The sequence below is a fragment of the Petaurus breviceps genome, unplaced genomic scaffold (genome assembly GCF_028583685.1).
Source record: "Petaurus breviceps papuanus isolate PSGF00001 unplaced genomic scaffold, PetGlider_PUasm1.0 37, whole genome shotgun sequence".
NCBI classification, from domain to species: domain Eukaryota; kingdom Metazoa; phylum Chordata; class Mammalia; order Diprotodontia; family Petauridae; genus Petaurus; species Petaurus breviceps.
The window spans coordinates 89021997-89036832 of record NW_027186296.1 but is presented as its reverse complement, the minus strand read 5'-3'; the positions used below and the strand labels follow the sequence as shown (position 1 = coordinate 89036832).

General features: G+C 39.7%; 1 long non-coding RNA gene across 1 annotated transcript; it reads right to left on the bottom strand.

Moving 5' to 3' along the window:
• Nucleotides 1–404: 404 nt before the first annotated feature.
• On the bottom strand, nucleotides 405–14122 carry LOC138168653 (uncharacterized). The gene is made up of 3 exons (XR_011170173.1): nucleotides 13824–14122; nucleotides 11677–11832; nucleotides 405–3076 (listed from the first exon to the last, which is right to left on the bottom strand). It is a non-coding gene; the product is annotated as an uncharacterized lncRNA (long non-coding RNA).
• Between the last annotated feature and the right edge of the window lie 714 nt (nucleotides 14123–14836).

The following is a 14836-nucleotide window of genomic DNA, read 5'->3' as shown; positions in this document are numbered from 1 at the left end:
GCCCTCCAAAAGTAAAATGGGATGCCTTGGGACGTAGTGGGTTCTCCCTCTTCAAGTACAGGTTGAATGGCCATTTGTTGGGTACGTTATAGAGGCCATTCCTCTTGGGTGTGGGTTGGACTCCATAGCCCCTCTGTTGCTTTCCAACTCTAAAATTCTGTGATTCTGTGAAAATGGTAACTTTTTCTTCAGTATAACTTTTCTGTGGCGATTCAGCCATGCAGAAGGGAACATAGAAGATCCACCATTAAGTGAAAACATGGAATGAGGACAAAATAGATACGGTCTGGGATGTATCTTACAAGAGTCTTTAAATGTATTCCTTAGCATTATGGGGTCCAGGGTCAAGAACTACATCTCTTAAATCATTGGAGGAACACATAATATCTGCTGAGGGACTGTTAGAATATCCCAGTTGTATCCTAATGCAGTTATAATGGGCCACATTTCTCCAAGTTTCAGCATTTCTATGGAAAAGACATATTATTGCCCCCAACAAGGACTACGGTTAATAAATTATTTTTCAGAAAACAGGATGCAGATACAACGCAAGTACATGAGCAAATATGATAATAAAAACAGAGAAAATTAATCATATACTAGTTAAATAAACTCTAGGCTTGGCTCAGTGTCAAGACAATGGAAGGCCTAAAAACCAAGCCTGTCATGGAGCTGAAATGAAAAGATGAACAACTCCCAAGTGCAGAGAACATTTACCCCTGGTGAACATAGTAGATACATGTGGACCAAGGCAACTGCATTTTAAACATGGGGCCATTTCTGGAGGAGTTCCATGTCACCACACACTATGGCTTTTGTGCTCAGAAGACAGATCACCGTTCATTGGAATTTAAAATTGTAGATAATAAAAATTCTCTAAGATTGCCTAGTTCAATCACCTCATGTTACAGATGGGGAAATCAAGGACCTGAGAGAAGAAGTGATTTGTCCAAGGTCATAGTCTCTTGCCTTTTAGTCCAGTACTCTTTCCATATTCTATAACTTCAATTGTGTTCCTACTTAAAATAGAACTTGAGTTTGAGGGAGGAATAAAAAAAAGTAATTAGAACCCAAGAATCAGGATATACTTATTGATAGCATTGAGGGGATTAGTATTGTTCACTAAGCACTGTGGGGGAAGAAGTACAAAATTCAAATGCAACAAACATTTATATGTATAAGAATGGGGCTCTGCCTTCAGACATTCTGTTTGAAGAGAAATAGAGAAAGTCAAGTTGCAGTGTCTGATAGTAAACATGTGAAAAGTACCATAGAAGTTGTCTAGACCACCTGTCAGCAGGGAAGAAATCTCTATCAATCAATTACCCAATAAGTATTTATTAAGCATATACTATATGCCAGGCACTGTGGCATGGGGGTTTCAAAGACAAAAATAAACAGTCCCTGAAGAAGCTTATATCATATCAAGGGATACAACACACATAAGTATATATGTATATTGTGTACATATTTATATATACACATATATCAAATAGAGATGTAATATTTCACAAATGTATGTTTGTATACATGTATGAATTCATGTGTACATACATAGAGATATAATAGGCATACACATGTACATGTTTGGATATGTGTATATAAACCAGTTCACAGACTGTACAAAAACAGGAAGCAGGCTAGATTTGGACCATGGCCCATAGTTTGCTAACCCCTGATCTAGATATTTCCAAGTATACTTACTGCCATGGAAAAAGCACATTTGAACAGTTATCTTCTTTTACTCATGTTTTGGAAATAGGCATATATAGATGCTGCCAGGCATTTTATTCCACTTGATGGCACAGTGAATAAAGTGCCAAGCCTGGAGCTGGGAAGGCATGATTTCAGACATTAGCTATGTGATCCTGGACAAGTCACTTGACTTCTGTTTAACTCAGTTTCCTCCTCTGTAAAATGGGGGTAATAATAGCATCTATCTGCCAGAGTTGTTGTGAGGATTAAATGAAGTAATTGTAAAGCACTTAGCCTAATGCCTGGTACACAGTAAGCACTAGATAAATGTTAGCTGTCATCATTATCATTACCACTACTACTTGGGTCTTGGTAGCTGTGGTGGTCACCCACTCACTCACCATGTACTGGGTGTGCATCCAGTCACAAAGGGCCGTCGAATGATGCAGAAGCATAGCCCTTCTTATCTCAAAGATGACGAAAGATAGTGACAAAAAGTGACCCAGCTGCCAAAAGCAGTCACAACATGTTACAACTGAAATACTGGGGCAAATTCTTTGAATCAGTCGTGACTCCAATTGCCCAACAAGGCTAGTTAGCTTTGGAGGACTGGAAATAGAGAGCAAAAATTATAAGAACAATAACAATGATAAAAATGGGCATTGGCTTTTATCATGTACTTTCCATTCATTAGTTCACTTGGTTCTCAACAACTACTCTATGAGGTTGGTAGCCAAATTAATAAGATTCCTGTTTTATGGTGAACATGAGGAAACTGAGGCTCAGAGGTCTGAGCTCAAGGTCATTTAATTGATCGATGGTACCTGTCCCTTAGAAACTTTCCCATCCAAAGTCTAGGTGGCCAGAATTGCTTTAATATGTGACATTTTCCTCCTGGTATAAGTTAACTTTTGATGTTAATAATCGTAATAATCCACACATATACATTCACATATATTTCTCACCTAAACAGGAATGGCAATGGATTATTTGTCAGGTGTTCCTGGATCATCAAGCATTCTTAGAGATCATATAGTCCAACAATCAATTAACAACATATTTTTTGAGGGCTTTCTGTGTGCTGAGTATTGTGTTAGGTGCTGGAGATACCAGTATAAATACTGAAATAATATCTCTCCTCGAGGGGATTATATTCTACTGGGGGAGAAAACACATACTTATATAAGCATATACAGAATAAATATATAAAGAAAAATAAATTAGCAATTGGGGAGATCCAGATCGGCTTCATGTAGAAAGAAGGTGGTGCTTGAGCTGTGTAGACTGGGTTCTGTAGATAGGAATGAACTCTGCCTGATAAAACTTTTGAAGATGGTAGTCTGTCCCCTCCTTCCCCCATTTCCATCCTCTTCCCAAGGCTCTGTAGGATTTAAAAGGTATTAACAATGACTAACCATTCTTTTTTAGTTTTAATAAAAAGGATACTAGTGGTCCTTGGACCACATTCTTGAGTAGCTCCCACAGCCAACACTCAGCAACTAAGCCCACTGGGTTATGTCTTTATGTAGGTCAGGAGTTTAGAAGTAGCAGGTATAAGGTGGGGGCTGTGTTCAAAGAGGAGGGGTAATGAGGGAGGGGATCCATCATACAATGGTAAAATTGCATATTTACTCCTCAGAATTTTACAGGGTGGGAAGGAATACCAGAGTAAATATAGCAAATTAGTTCAACTCCCCAGTGCCTCTGTTAATCTCAGGAAAATTGGTAAATTAACTCTCTTAGACCATTACATGGCAATAAAGGGTTCTCTAATGGCTTGAATGCTTTAGTGTTTCTCCCAAAGGCTGTTTACACGACATCAAACATCTGGATATGAGGAAACATCTGGAAGAATGACCCAGTCTTTGACTCATAGACTGGATGCCTGCCATTGTGCTGAAAGTGGAGGGATTGTGCTTTTCTCTAGACAATCACTTAATGTCTTAGAGCCTCAGTTTCCTCATCTGTAAAATGGGGGTAGTAATACTTGCACTACCAGCCTCCCTGGGTTGTTGTGAGACTCAGATGACATAATTAATATCAGGAGTTTAACAAGCCTCAAAGTGCTATATAAATATAAGCTTATTGTTATTAATGTTATCATTATTATTGTTAAGACTTTGAGAATGGGATTCCTGATGGTTCTGTTATCTGAAAATGGATCTTTTCCTCTGTGAGATCAGGATATATGTAGCATCTTTTCCTTCCGAAGTATTGGGACAAGAGGCACGGTGCTTCATAAATAGCATCATAAATAATAACTCATCCCTCCTCAAGCTAATTCCTCCTTCTGTTACTTGAGAGGAACCATAGTACAATGTAAGGTAGAGTTGGGAGGTCTGGGTTCAGATCCCCTTTCTGATAAATACTCCCTTTGTGATATTAGACACTAACCTCCCTGAGTCCCAATTCCTCATCTGTAAAAGGAGGGGGTTGGATTAGCTTGAGGCTCCAAAGATATGCTATGGGCTCCTTGTCCTCCACAGCTCAGTGTGTAACTCCATGGAGACATATACTTTCTGTGAATATCACTCAGAATTTGTGAATATCTCTCAGAATGGCAGAATTCTCCAAAAAGTCTCTCAAGGACAGGAGGAAACTTGTCTCCATTGCTGAGTTGCCTTTGTTTGTTGATGTCTCCTTTGGGAATGTCACATCTCCTGGTTGAGGACAACAAAGTTTGGTACAATTGCTGGACCCATCAGGAACTTCTGTATCATAAGGATCATGAACAATATTCAGCTCATAGGGAGATGACCTTAGGTGGCTGACTTTCCTAACCTGAGCCTCAATCTCTTCCTTTGTAAAGTGAAGGGGCAAACCTAGGTGAACTTTTAAGGACTCCTTAAATTCTAATACTTTACATTTAAAGTTTTGCAAAGCCCAGTAGAAAGAGAACTAGTCCTGGAGTCAAAAGACTTGGGTTTAAATTCCAACACTGATGCCTGCTACCTAGGTAACCTTGGACAAGTCACTCAACTTTCCTGCATCTTGTTTTTCTCACTTGTAAAATGGTGGGAATTGGACTAGAGGCCCTCTGAGATCTACATCTATGAACCTATGACATTTCCAGCTCTGGCTTGACTGTGCCCCTTGTAGGTGTTGCCTAGGACATGAGCACACTAAATATCGATGCCTGTGGATTCAGGTAGAAATTTCCTAGTGTTCTCCTACTCTAACCACACCCTCACCCCTTCTAGTTTTGCCTTAGTCTTGACTCCTAAGCTCATCTTCTCCAACCTTTGGACTTGTGAAAACAAGAAGAAAATGGAAAGGCAGAAGACTTGCAAAAATTTCTACCATGAAAAGCAGATGGAAGGGTGTCAGGGGGTGCAGAGACTCCACAACCAAGGCAATGTGGATGAAGCATGAATGAGCCATGACAGCAGAAGAGAAAGGAGAAGAAACATTCATTGGGTACCTACTATAGATCAGGCATTCTTCTAAGCACTTTACAAATATTGTCTCATTTAATCCTGACAACAACCCTGGGAGGTAGATGCTATTATTGCCCTCCTCCCCCCTGCTTTGTACAGTTTAAGAAACAGAGGCAAACAGAGATTAAGTGACTTGCCCAAGGTTACATAGCTTGTTAAGTATCTGAAGCAAGATTTGAACTTAGGTCTTCTGATCTGGCCCAGTGTGCTGCCTAATTAGATCCTATGCTGTTGAAATCCATTCAAGTTAGAGACTGATGTTAGAGTATATTCTTCCTAGGTCAGAGGATAGAGACAATATTGCATAATGGACAGAGTGGGAAAACAAGTTCAAATCCTATGTTTGAAACTTATTAACTGTGTGATCATAGGTAAGTCATTTAAATTCTCTGGGCCTCATCTGTAAAGTAGAGATAATACTATCTGCTGTAAGTTGGAATGATCTATATAAATTTTGGTAAAAATTTAAAGTGCTATAAGTATGTAAATGTAAGTTATTATGTTACAGATGAGGAAACTGAGTCTTAGGTTAAGTGATTCTCTCAAAGTCACATAGCTGTTGCGCCTGATTTCCTGCCCCCAATTCCATCATTCTTTCTGATATTCTAGGCAGCAGGACCCTTGACACTAGAGAGCAAATGCTTCTTATAATTCTCGGGTCAGAGTAAAGCTTTCCAATTAAACTATGACTTTCCTTCCAATTCAATCAGGGCATTGCCCTTTGATGTCTTCCTTTCTTCTCCATTCAACTTTGATTTAGGTCCAAGCGAGGACTGGAAAGGAAAAGAATGAACAGACTATCTCTCTTGTTTCCATTTCTAAGATCTCAGTAGGAGATTCCAGGCACCTTAGGGACATCTTTCTCCCAGCAGGTCTTTCTTCATTTTATCGTCATTTATCAACCAACAAATATTTTACCAAGTATCTGGTATAGGCCAAACTTTGTTCTGGGCACCTAACCAAGTATCTTATTCTACATTGCCCTATCCACCTATCTACCACTCACACTATATAGGTTGGCTCCGTAATAGCTTAGCATAAGCTGTGACATGTAATACCCTCTATATACTCACTAACTTTCATGACGGTTGGTGATGGAGCTCTAATTTGACTGCAAGGTCAAGAACAAGGACAAGAACCCCAAAGTTCAATTCGTCTATATCCCATGCAGCTCCTAGAGAAGGGTTGGACACTAAACACTTTTCCTTAAAAGATTTTTTGGTTGATTCCCATTTGGAAGATTGGGAGCACATCATTTCATTTGCGTGACTATTTCTCCGTCAGACTTCTTTGCCAAATACACCTAAGGGGATCAACCACCTCCTAGGTGGTTTGTGGGACTGTATTTGAACCCCACAGGGCAGGTCTCAAAAGAAATGACCTTGAAGAGTACAATGATGAATGATTCTCTGCAGGGGCCAGGGAAGCCCTTGCTTTGAATGGTATTACTGTAGGTGAACACTAGAGGGCAATAAAGCCCAGGACTACTTGCAAGCCATCTCGATTTCATGCAAAAGAGGCTGGTTTGTGCACCTGTGCACAGTAACATCTTCCGATAAATTTCAGAACAAAGACCTGATCCAAAGGTCATTGGTGTCACCTTCTCATGAGCAGCCTCAGCTGTCATGAGAGTGGACCTGTTCTCTTGATTATCTTTGGCCTGAAATTCCTGAAATCCCTCCATGTCTTTCTTAGCCTTTATGATAATAAACATATCCAGTCTGCAGGTCACCTGACATAATGACTAGTCAGCCTGGGAGTCAGAAAGACCTGGGTTCAAGTCTTGCCTCTGATTCATATTGGCTATGTGACCCATGAAAACCACTTAATTTAACCTTTCTGTCCCTAGTAGATACCCCTCAGTATTGGTAGAGATTTGCCTATACCAATGAAATCAGAGATCTCCTATACCATTCCCTGAGGATAAGCCATTAATTCAGGGGACACTTCTTTCCCAGAGTTATTTTTATTGAGTAATTGCAACAACCCCACCCCATCCCACAAGACCCCCAGACAAAAGAAAAACTTTTATAACTGGCCCAGAGATAGGGGCAGTATGGGTTAGTGAACCAATCACTGGCTTTTAAGTCAAGGGGCCTGGGTTCATATTCTGACTTTGTAATTTACTGTGGTGCTGCTGGGTAATTGTTTCCCCAATAGAGGTCTCAGTTTTTCTTCTCTATAAATATTTGGAGGTTGAACTAGATGATCTCTAAGGGCCATCCAAGCTCCAAATCCTGTCATCTAGTAAAAACCTACCATCTTTCCTTCCCACAACAGTTAGGAACCATATGAGGTCTGACAGGAACAGGGAGAATGAACATTGAGATTGCAGACTGAGCCTTCTGTACAAGTAAGTGTGTCAGAAAGCTCACTGACAGAAAGCTCATGAGCTTATTCCTCAGGAAGCCAGGCTGGCCCTGGAGGAACCATTTCTCCAGGCCTGGCTTTCTCCCTGTGTTCTCTTTCCAAAATGACACTTCCTTGTTCTTTTCCTGACTCAAACTCCAACAAGGATTTTGTAGGGGAAAAAAAAGAGTCTCAACAGTGGCAGCTGATCTCTATTTATTGGCACTCTGCCTGCTAAAGATACTGAGAATCATAGAATCACAAATGTCACATCTAGAGGAGACCTTACACTCCATTGTGTCCAGCCCCCCTTGTTTGACAGAAAAGAAAACTGAGGCACAGAGAGATGAAATCATTGGCCAAAGGCCATACAGCTAATTAACCTGAGTAAGTTAGAATTGAAGAACTCTTGCTGAGATTTGAGTATTTAGAATAATTAGTCTCATTAGCTTTAAAGGAAAAGAGGCCCTTTCATATTCTAATTGACAATTTAGCTATACCCAAATTAGGTTTTAAGTCTGAACATATGCATACATATATTATGTGTCTATATGTGTGGGGGTATATCTATATATAATATAGGTGTTTATGCTCTAGCTCTCTATCAACCTACCTATCTACATACTTACTGAGGCATAGTGGAGAGACAGGCAATCTTAGCATCAGGAAGACCCATGTTCAAATCCTGTTTTTTCCCCATGCTGGAAGTGTGACAGGTCACCTAGCCTCTCAACATGCCAGGCAGCCCCCTAAGAGTATAAGTTGTCCAGGACGTTCTGATCTGTACCAGTAGAGAATATCGTTGCCTAAGCACAGTCTATGTTTGTAGATAGAGATAAAGATGGAAGCAAGACAGATATTGATATAGAGATATACACACGTATATGTCATAGAATTGGACATAGATGTAAAGAAGTATTTGTATATGTAGAAATAGAATACAGACATATAGAGGTACAGGTGCATATGTTTTTTATATATGTATCTAGATATAGAAAAGAAAAAGATCTGGAGATATGGTACATATATACATACATATACCTGTATATTTCTATCTCTATATCTAGATACATATGTGTACACATGTATGTATCTAGATATAGAATACTGATAGGTATAGGTATGTGTGCATATGTATATATATGTTTGCAAATCTATATATCGATCTCTATTCAATATCTAGATACATACATGTATATACATACATGTATCCCTAGTCTGTATCTAGATACATATACATACACATGTCATATAATACACACACGTTTCTGGATATAGACTAGAGATAGGTGTATATGTATATCTGTACCTGCATATCTATATATCTCTTCAATATCTAGATAGATATATGTATACATATATATCTCTAATATATATTTTGATACATATAAATATTTTTGATATGTACATATATATGTCTATTTTATATTTAGATACATACACATATATCTAGTCCATATTTAGCTACATACTCATACACATATGTATCTCTATTCTCTATTTAGACACATATACATATGTATCTCTATTCTCTATTTAGCTACATACACATATGTATCTCTATTCTATACTTAGCTACATACTCATTTGTATCTCTATTCTATATATAGCTACATACACATAAGTATCTCTATTCTATATTTAGATACATATGTACACACATATGTCAAGATGCAGAATAAAGACAGATACAGGCATACACATATATAGGTACCTGTATACCTTATATGTGGATATATATCTATACCTATTCTCTATCACTATCCATACATGTATGCATTTACATATCTATATATGCATGTATAATATGTATATAAACATACAGCATATATACAAACATCTCAAAGTCAGTTTGTATTTAGAAATAGTAATGGGAATAGAAACCAAAGGCAATGTAAGATGGGAATGCCAATAGCACCTCTCTCACAGGGTTGTAGATAGCATCAAATTGCATAAGAAATGCAAAGTGCTTTGCCAGTCTTAAACCTCATGCTGTAACTGTTAGACATTATTTTGATGGTCAGCATTAAGGGACAGTCTTAAGTTTTGAAATGCTCCTCTTGGGAAGCTGCCTCTGGGCTTTACCCATTTTCACACTAGGAAAGAGGTAAGTGAAGGGAAACTCTTCTGCTTAGGCAGTTTGGGAAACAACATTGTCCATGGGCGATAAGGTAGAGTCAAAAGAACACTGAGCTGCGAGTGCAGGAGGTTCAATCTTGGCTCTGACAGGACAAAATCATTTTCTTTCTCTGGGCTTAGAGTCTCCTCACCTGTGCAATGAACAGTGGATTTTTGTGATCTTAAGGCAGCCTTGTGCCATGGAAGAGGACCCAGGTTCAGATTCTAGCTCCGCCAACTTGCCACCTGTGTGGACTTGGGCAATGTCCTTCACTTCTCTGAATCTTAAGTTTCCTCATCTGTAAAATAGAAGTGGATTCAATGACCACAATAGTCCCTTCCAACTCTAAATCTATAATCTTATGATCTAAGATCTAGTGCTTAACATTCATCATTCTAGAGAATTCAGTTCTCCACTTCTCTAACAAAGACTTGGTTTGAAAGAGGATCCACTTAATAAATATAGAGTAGACACTTAGCACCACACCCAGAAATAACTGGCCGTATAACCTTGAGCAAGTTACTTAACCCCTATTGCTTAATAAAAAAAATAATATATAGAGTAATAAAAGTTGATGTAGGCAACTTGGTGTAGGGCAGTAGAGCCAAAATAAAATAGAAATGGGGACCACTAAAGTATACAGAAGGATCACTGTGGATCACATATTGACTTAGAAAATGATGTATTGACATTATCTATGTTCTATTATGCTTTTTATTTCTTTTGACAAATATTTCCCAATCATATTTTAATCTGGCTCTGACTGCACTGTAGAGTGGTACAGGTTGTACAATGGCCCTGGACCTTGTGTTTGACACCTCTGATGCAGTGCTTGAATTGAGAGTCAGAAAGACCTGTGTTCAAAGCCTACCTTAGACTTTTTCTGGTTGTGCAAACCTGGGCAAGTAGTTCTCTGACCTTTAGTTTTCTCATCTGTCAAATAAGGGGGTTGGACTCATGACCTCTGAGGTCCCTTCTGACTCTAAATCTGTAGTCATATTTGATCTTTATATAGAAAGTACAAGTTTGCAAGGCACTTTCATCACCCCCTATCCCTGCCCTACTTCACACACACACACACACACACACACACACACACTAGGAGTAAGGTTGGCAGTGTAACTATTATTATCCTTATTTTAAATATGAGGAAGCTAAGGTCTGATGACATGCTCATGGTCAATCAATCAGTCAGTTAATAAGCATTTTTATAGGGCCTACTATAGATCGGGCACTGTGCAAAGTAGTGGTTATACAAAGAAAGGCAAAAAACAGGTCCTGCACTCAAGAAGTTGACAATATAATGTAGGAAAAACATGTAAAATATTATATATAAAGAAGGTAACTGCAGAATAAGCTGGAAATTATCAACAGAAGGATAGCATTAACATCGAGGGGGATGAGAAAGGCTTCTTGCAGAATGTGAGATTTTTATTTGAGACATGCAGGAAGTCAGGAGGCCAAGATGAAGAGGGATAGCGTTCTAAGCACAGAGCACTTTTTTTTTGGCTGTACACTTTATATAGCAATGGTCACCTCGATGAAAAAGAAACAAGGTTTGAACCCAGGACTGTGATTCCAAGACTTATACCTGAACTATTGCTTCTTTTCAGCTCTCTTGACCCCGTTTGCTCATAGACAGCCCCTGTTTGGAATTTTTTCTGGTCCAGAATCTCCTTCCTTTCAATACTGGCATTCAAATAAGCCCTTTCCAGGCTCACCCCTACCTATTCCTCAGTGAACCCCGTTCTCTCCTCTCTCCCTCCCCACCTCGCACAAAATACTTGAACCTATCAGCCCTGCCCTACCAGCAGCAAACAGAAGCCCCCTGAAGAGCCTGTACTCACACCCCTTCAGAAATGAAGAGAAAAGAAGAATTGCTTTAAACATTTTCAGGCAAGATTTGATTTCTCTCCCTCTCTTTTTGGCAACCGTGTCAGACTCCTACCTGGTTCTTTGAAAGTTTGAACGCTTAGTTAGGTCAGCGGGGGAGGCCAGGAAAGCAAAGAACATCTCAACTTCAGCAAAACTTTTCTTTTTTCTTGGGAGTGATTGAATTCTCTATTTTATACCTACCTCCTGACTGCTCGTGCTCTCAAAAAGAGAAGCGTTTCACCTTCTTGAAAGGCATTCATGATATGCCTGAAGAGGCAAAAGTCAAATTTGGTGGTTCTCCAATTCACTGCATCCCCTGCCTCGTTACGAGCCAGTTCCAGGCGAAAGTCCTTCTTCCTGTAATTGGTGATTTATAGAGGAGCCAGCAGTCATCCATCATGCTAGTGAACCAATGTCACAAGCATTGGGGATAGGGAGAGGGACTGTCACTCCCAGCACTAGACACAATTCTTTCACGGGCTCATCCTTGCTGACTCTGTATCCCCTTGCTTCTCTTCCATCAGAAATGAGAGAGAAGACAGAGGTCATGGTTATAAAAGCAGCCTCCTAATGCAGAAACAGTCTTACTTATGGAGGTCACAGCATGGAATCTCCTCTTTCCAGCATGATACATGAATGCATGCACATGCATACATATACATATATGTGTATGCATATGTATACATATATAGTGCATACACACATACATACACATATACATTCTAGGTGAAAGGACCCAGCTCAGAATCCTTTGAGCTCTCCTTTGCTATAAGACCCACAGTCCTTTGTGCTACAAGCAAGGATATCTCATTTCTGACAGCACACTAGAAGACTCTGTTGTTGTTGTTCAGTCATGTCCAACTTTTTGTGACCCCATTGGGGGTTTCCATGGCAAAGACACTGAACTGGTTTGCTATTTCTTTCTCCTTCTCATTTTACAGATAGGGAAACTGAGGCAAACAAGGTTAACTGATTTGCCCAGGATCACACAGTTAGCAAGTATCTGAAGCTGAATTTGAATTCAGCTCTTCCTGATTCCAGGCCCAGCATTCTATCTACTGCACCTGCATGTGCTCAAAAAAGGACAGGGCAATGTTCACCTGACTCTATCAGTAAGCTTTTATTCTTTTCTGGTACAGACTGGAATTGTGTGCTCATTAGTTATTAAAGAGAAGAAGTAGAGGGGATAGCTAAGGGAGGGTGTGGAAGGGGTGAGGAATGGAGGAGATGGGAAAGAGACAAGGCAAATGAAAGGGCAAGGGAATAAGCCCTGTGCTAAGTGCATTTTACAAATATTATCTCATTTGATACTCGCAATAACTCCTCAGATAGGTGCAGGTAAGAGGAGGATGCTGGGATTAGTAGGAAGGCAGGGAAAGGAATGGAGAGAAAGGGAAAAGCCTGAGGAGAACCACTGAGAAAGACATACACCTAGTATTTGCCAAAGGCCTTCGGCCCCCAATCCAACCTTCCCAGAGGGTCCCAATTATATAGATCTGCTCCAGTTTTTGTTTCCATTCCTTTTTTACAGTCTGACAGTATCTTTAAAAAAAGAAGAAGAAAGAAAATACATGGAAGGATTTGTCTATCTGACTACCACTCACTCTGGTCAATCCTTAGTGCGATTCTTGCTATGCCCTCCCTCTTTTATCCTCAGGAGAGAAGAGACTTCAATCCCCCTTTTCAGTATCAGGAGTTGCAAACAGAATGCTCCCCACCTCCCACTCCCCCAAACAACAACTACAACAGCAAACAACAAACAAACCACCAAATCCTTCTAGAAGGGTCTCCAAAGAAATCTCAAGCAATGAATTGAAACACCTTATTAAAGAAAACGATGCTGGGGGTGGTTTCTAAAGTTGACAAAGGAGGAAAAATCAATAATGCCTGTAGGGATTTTAAAAGCTTGGGAAACACAACAATTAATGGGAACTGGACCCCATGATTTATGAAAACAAGGCAAGAAAGTCATTAGCATCTCTGTACTGTTCAATAGTTTAGGTACTAGGGCTCCATTTTAGTAGGAAAATAGAGGCCTTATTAGGTTGTCTCCCATTAGGAGGTATCTGGACCATGAAGGCTGCATGAAGCAAGACACTGAAAGGCTCTTCTTGGGCCCTGGTCCATTTGCATACCCAGGAAATCCAAGTGACAAGCCTGCTTTCATCAAGCAGGACTTGAACAGAGTTTGGTTTTTCCCAGCTCGAAAAGAGCCATATGGTCCACGTTCCACAGAAGACATTTTAACAGCCAATGAAAACTGTGTCTTGATAGAAGGGAGCAGTTGTTGCTGGACAGAAAGAGGGGGAAGGGCAGAGGGAAGAAACGATGAAATATTAGCACCAAACCTGTATGCTGGCTACAAGAAGTTGCCCTTCAGCATGGGACCGCAGACTGAAACTAAAACAATTTTGTTCTGTTTTGTCTAGGGGCCATTCCCATAATGAAAGGAAGATGTGCTCAATAATAGAGCATGTCTTAGAGACCCAGAGAAACTTCTGGAGTTTCTCCCTGAATCCCCAAGTCATATTTCTCCCAGTGATCGAAGTTTACAGTTTCTATGGCTCCCAATTTCCCCATTAAAATAAAAAATCTAACTCCAGAAATAACATCATGTTGCGTACATCTTCCTTCTCCCACCGCTTTGTGCTCTGATACTCCCTGCCGGTTATGAAGTTAAAAAATAAATTCACATCTGTCCTTGATCCTGTAAGGCAAGAACATAAAAATACAGCAATACAAAATGCATGTTTTTTTTCTTTTTTTTTCCCCCTGCTCTGCTTTCTTCCCACCCCACCAAAGGCCAACTCTGGTTTACTGTTCTTGGTTAGCATGAGCTCCTTTACATATGTTTTTGATGCTGAAACTATAACATTTTGGCTTTTCCCCCTTCTCAAAAGTGCTATCCAAATAAATAAGAATTAGAAGATGTTTGTTCAAACCAAGAGCTATGACCTAAGATTCTTTCTCCTTTTCTGACTCCAGTGAGAGGCTTAGTGATTTAATCCTAATACTTAAAGGCATGCATTTTATTTTTATGGAATCCATGCATGCAGCAAACAACCTGTTTTTCAGTAAATACACAAATGATGAGGTTACTTCACATGTTTGTCAGTCAAAGTTGAATGGCATTTAAACTGCTTCAAGCCTTCTATCTGTCTCACTGTTGGTCCATTTTAATTAAAAATCTAGAGACCAGCATAGTTGTATGGCCCCTACTTGTACACCTCAGGTCTGCACTCTAAACCCTGAACAGCCTTCTCCCAGATGTGCATTGTTAGAGACAAGGAAAGGAAGAATAAAAAGTGTAGACATAACTTGTATGTCCTGTAGGCATCTCAAACTTAGCCTACCCAAAATA